Here is a 6,378-nt window from a genome sequence, read left to right as displayed (position 1 = left end):
AATTTCTCACACCTTTCTATTAGGACATTAAATTTTTCTCACATTCCCGGCCAATATCATAATTTTGATAAAAGTGAAACATTATAAATAAACGTAATTTTTCTTGTTTAAATAAAAAAATAGAGGAATCTCAATGCACATTAATTAATCGTTAATAAACGTGCAAAATGGCAAACGTAAAAAACAAAAAGAGACGGAGGGAGTATAATCTTTGGTTTGTGTGTGAGTTTTTACTCACATTGTCGAGTCAATAATGTAACATTCTCATACTCACAAAAGTTACATATATAGTTGTAGTTTCTTGAGCTCAAGCAAAGCCGAGTTAGAAATTTCTAAATTTCATGTGACAAACTTGATTGAGTTCATTCTCAAGCTGAGTCTAAGTTGATCTATAAGAATACTTGAACCGAATTATCTTAAGGACAACCTCGATCAATTCAACTTATTTACATTTATAAATGCAACTTTCTTTGTGTTAGTTACTCCTACCGTCTCTTTTTGTTCTTTACATTTGGTATTTTGCACGCATTTTAACGACTAATTAATGTGCATTGAGAATCCTCTAAATTATGTTTATTTATAATGTTTTCACTTTTATCAAAATCCAGATATTGGAAAAATGAGAAAATTTTAATGTGTCAATGGAAAAATGTGAGAGATTAAATGACCCAGTGATTTTAATTGGTTAAAATAATACTTGGACACAAATTTTGATAGAATATTAAAGCATTTATGTGATAATATAACAGGAAATATAAAGAACATTTTGGTACACCCAAAAAAGAAAACGTAAAGAACAAAAAGAGACGGAGACCTAGGGAGTAAATAATTTTCGAAAGAAGTTATCAACAAACGATCATCTACAAAGCAATGCATATATTGAAAATCAGAATAAGATTTTCGTTTAGATAAGCTTTTTGATATGTAATTATAGACAAATTCGATTCAAATAAATTCAGGTGTTATAAGGTGAAGATAATGCACCCTAAGTAGTTGTATTTTTGTACGAATAGGGTTCCAATCATGCATGAAATGGGAAGTAAAACCTAACCCTATCTCTACCAAATTGGAAAGTGAACTGAGAATGACATCATACCATACGTCATATACTCATATGTGCTTTTATTCCGGCAGAATTTCATGAGTGTATTGGTAACTATCAACCCAAAAGTCAATAACTCACATTCCAATGATTTTCTTTGTTTATTTATTTATTATTTATTATTTATTTAATTGTTTTACTATTTAAATAATTTTCATTAAATAAGTGGCATTGTAAAACCTCACGTGGTTGAAATCCATCCACAACAGCAGCAATTGGTACAAGGACCACGATATTTAATTCAATTATTCACCCGTATTGTAACAAATCACTGTAATTTAATTTAATTAACTTCCATCAATTCAACTCCATAGAATTCTATCCACCTTTCTCGTCTCATTAATCAGCTAGTCTCCAACTCCCTCCGTATTTATTTAAGAGATACACTTGGGCGGGTACGAGTATTAAGAAAAAGAATTGAATGAAATAAAATAAAATAATAATGCAAGTGGGGTTGGGTAGATATTTTAATTAGTAAACAAGTGGGGACCATATCATTTTGGAGGTTGGGAGGTGGGGTGGGATTCAAAAATTATTTGTTTAATAGGATGGTGGGTCATATGGTAAATTAGATATATTATTTAATTAAATTGTAGGGTTGATAAGTTACTAGATATGGCAAATGTATCTCTTAAATAAATACGTTGGGAAAAGACAAATGTATCTCTTAAATAAATACAGAGGGAGTATTATATTGTCTGAATGTATTTACTTAACTGTGGAACTGGCTATGTAGGACAATATAATCGACTCTGAGTGACATGATGTTTTGGATTGGAACTATAGATACACATGTTGGTCACTTAAAGGCTCAAAATGACCTTGGTTCAACAAAGCGAGTTTTGAGAGAATATCGACTAAAATGTAATTTAATAGTTGAAATTTATGGTTCTAACCACTGAGCATGCCTCTCATGAGAGTGCTGTCACATGAAGTATATGAGAAACATTCGGACCACTAACCTTTTTCAGGGACCGAAAAAGTCCAAATTATACAAAAATAAAAGTTATATCTGTACAATGCATATTTTGACAAAAATTTGAAGATTTCAGACCCCGATCCCGGAAACTCCCAAAATATAGATAATGCATCTAGCGGCCTTGTACGGTTGTTTGGAACCATAAAAACGCATCATTTGGTAATTTAAAATCCCGAGATGACCTTGATTCAACAGGTTTTGTAGGAAATTGGCTAAAATGTCTTAAATGAAAGAAATTATAGACAATTTTCTTAAATACGCATATTGTTGAATCAAGATCTATCATTCCGAGGCTTTAAGTGACCAACATGTAGGGTTTTATGATTCCAAACTTCGTTATATTCTGTATGAGCATTGTAAACATTCCCAAAATTTTAAGGATTTTCCGTGGTCGGATTTCGAAATCTCCAAATTTGGTAATGCTAAAATATGGAGAATATTAAATTGACATAAATAATCCCAATTTTCACACATCTTCTAAAAATAATCCCAACTTTGGATTATTTTAGAATAATCCAAACTTTAGGGGTTACCTTCTCAAAATAATCCAAAGTCTTTTTTTCTTGTCATTACTAATCCATTTTGGGTCTATTGTACATAGGCAAATTGATACTTTGGATTATTTTTAGAATGTAACCCCTAAAGTTTGGATTATTCTAAAATAATCCGAAGTTGGGATTATTCTGAGAAGATGAGTGAAAGGTGGGATTATTTATGTCAATTTTTCCTATTATATTTGATTTATCTTATATTATTCGTGGGCGTACGCCTTATTACAAACTATATGTCCTACAATTCGTAGGATTCCTAAGTTCTATCACTACAAGAATTTGTATCTTTAACGACAACCTAATTACGATGGGTCAAAAATCCCGTCGCAAAAGCCTTTTGCGACGGGGCTAACAACCAAACAATGACGGGAATAACCGTCGCAAATGTCTTTTACGACGGATTTACGACGGGATTTCTATTAACGACGGCCCCCTTTTATGACGGGTTCGCGACAGAAAATCCCGTCGTTAATCAACGATTATTGGCCTTTCGCGACGGGATTTCCTGTCGTTAATAGTACAATTTTTTGTAGTGTATAGATTTAATCTTATATCATACTACGTATAACATGACTCTATCTCATATGATATTCTATCCTCTAGGAAAAAAAACGGTGTATTTATTGCATTCAATTTTTAGGGTATGGGGATAACAATAGCTCACAACCTCAGTACAATAATTAGAAAGGCCATAAAAGTGATCTTTAATTTCAGAAAAATAAGGATAGAGATGGTCAGGATTTAATTAATACGAAGTACGGAGTATCATATTTTAATTGTTTAGAAATATAGCAAATGATCGAAGATAGAGTTGTCAGGATTTTACTCTGATATTTTTTTTTGTTTTTTCTAAAAATTCCACTCTTTAATCCTTCGCACATGGAAAAACAAAATCGCCAAATCAGGATAATGTTAAATTATGTACTCCATATATTTCCTTTGTATCTGAATACTCGACCTGTTTTGATCGGACACGCTTGTCAATGCACAACTTTGACCACCAATTTCTTTAACTACATATTATAAAAACTTATAAAAATATAAATATTTTGAAAATATATATTAAGATGAAGCCAACAATATATTATATACTACGGAGTACCATTTATTTTCATATACTAGAAATAAAATATGGTCAAATTGAATTATGTAAATAGTGCAAAAAGTCAAAGCGAGTCGAGTATTAAGAGACGGAGGGAGTAATTTATTAAAATGGTTTTTATAAAAAATATTGATATTAAAATAAATTCGTTTGGGCTATACCAGCTCACAAGCTACTTATTTTATTTTATTTTATTTTTGTCCTTAGAAGTCTGGTCTGATTTGATTTGATTTGATTGTTGTTAGTTAGGCTTCGTCTATTTATCTAATCTGGTCTGATTTTTTAAATATGATATTAAATTTTCACATTTGCTCTATTATGAACTGATTTTAACAAAAGTAACGCACAAAAAAATAAGGCAAAAAACAACTTCATTAAAGTGTACTGAAAATAGAGTCGATGTATGAGGATATGATTATGTGAATGTGGAAATAGTGGATGCTCTCCACTACCATGGGCCTATAACCCAACCCATTGCTGTAGCGGTCTCACTTCCCAACAAATAAGAACATCCATTTATAGTTAAAGCCGGTAAATGTATTGTGTCGCGGGCGACGGATGTTCGTATCGGACATCAACGGGTAGAAAAACCTCAACACGAATCTGACTCATTTAATAAACACGTAGTGTGATCTTGGACTGTTTACCTAATCGTGTCGGAAACTCTTAACACTAAACTGTTCCTTTCGTGTCCGGTTCGTATCGTGTTGTCGTGTTTGTTCGATAAAGGTGAATTATTGGTTGTTCATTCTTAACCGGTTTAAGTTGTTTAATTTCGTGTTGAAAATCCAACGCTAACCTCTCATTTAATTAAATGTGTTATGTTGTGTTGACCGGTTTTAATTAAACGGGTTATAAACCTTGACACCAACCCACTTTTTTCGTGTCCTGTTCGTGTCGTGTCAGATTTCACCAGCTTCATTTATAGTGTATGAGATAATCTCTTAGAGTGGGAAAAAAAATGTTTGTCAGATGACCGTGCGACTTTACCAAGTTCACAACCGAGCTGGGGAACACGATCCTCTATAGCACCTTATTGATCATTGGTATCTATTAGGCTGCTCTTATCGCACGGTGTTTCCCATCTGACAAACACTTAACATATTATGTATTGGACTATATAAAGTCAACATATGACACCTTAAGTTCCGATATGGGATTATCAGATCATGGTTGACTTTTACTCCTTTAAAAATTACTTTGACTTTTAATATATCAAATCGTGCATGTGTTAGTAAAATTATAAATAATTAATATTTAAAAATTATATATCGATACAAATTTAAATTGACCCATAGACTAAAATTTTCTTATGTACGAATCACAAAAAAATGATCAAAATCATAGTGTAAATAGTACTCCCTCCGGGTATTAAGAAGAATAATTGAATGAAATAAAATAATAAAGCAAGTGGGATTGGATAGATATTTTAATAATTAAATATGTGGGGACCATGTTATTTTGGTGGGTGGAGGGTGGGGTGAGTTTATGAAAATATTTGTTTAATAGGATGGTGGGTAATAGGGTATATTAGATGTTTATTTAATTAAATGGTGGGGTTGATAAGTTACTAAAAATGGCAAGTGTATCTCTTAAATAAATACGGTCGGAAAAGACAAGTATATCCCTTAAAAAAATACAGAGGGAGTACAAAAATACATATGGTGCAATACGTCAGAAACTAAGGAAGTATTATGAATTGGATTATATTAAGTTGACATATGTCACCACTCATCTCATGTCCCGATATGGGATTATACTATTGTAGGGTTAATAACCAAATATCGACACGTCATCAGTGCTACCTGCTTGGAGTTGAGTTTACTCATGCTGGTCTTTGGTCCACTTATTCTGATCTTGCATGATTAAAAAGGCGGGCCGTGATGGTTTCGGGCCGGACCGCAACATAAAACCAGTCTATCATGTCGGGCCGTGCAAAACTTCGCGCCGTTGTGTGCACAAAAACCTCTATTTTAAACCAAGATCCTCTTTCCTCCCTTTCCTTAAATTAGAAGATGTCCCGTTCTCGCTTATGAGTTAATTGGAAACAACCTCTTTGCAATTGCAGTGGTAAGGTTGTATACGACCGCTTATTACGGGTGTTTCTTTGAAGGCACTGGTGGTTCAGATGGTAAAAGATGAAATATTAAGCTAGAACATCTGCATGAAAATGGGCTTAAAACATGACAAAACCATTATTACCGGGTCGGGATCAAGATTATCAGGTATCGACGTGAACTAGCGTTCCAAAACGGGCTATATAAACGTAACTTATGTAACCTCAAATCTCGATATGGGATTAGCCGTTTGGAAGTAAACATGGTTGTAAGCCGGCCCGGCACGAAAAAAGTCCTGCCTGGCACGAGCACAAAATCGTGGTCCATGGTTGGGACCTGAGTCGCATTTTCCGGAAAAAGTACAACAAGACACGACACAACTCGACTCGGCATGACAAAGCACCATCTTTACTTGAAAGTAAGAATGTCACATAATAGTATAATACATTACTAAACACGAAGGATTTGAGAGAGGAATCCCATACCGGAAATCCAACACATAAAAGTATAGCTTCACTCTTATATTAATAGACACTTGCACATTGATGTACAGAGTAAGAATACATAAATATCACAAAATAAAATAA

The sequence above is a fragment of the Spinacia oleracea genome, chromosome 3 (genome assembly GCF_020520425.1).
Source record: "Spinacia oleracea cultivar Varoflay chromosome 3, BTI_SOV_V1, whole genome shotgun sequence".
In the NCBI taxonomy this organism is placed as follows: Eukaryota; Viridiplantae; Streptophyta; class Magnoliopsida; order Caryophyllales; family Amaranthaceae; genus Spinacia; species Spinacia oleracea.
Note: the sequence above shows the minus strand (reverse complement) of the source record.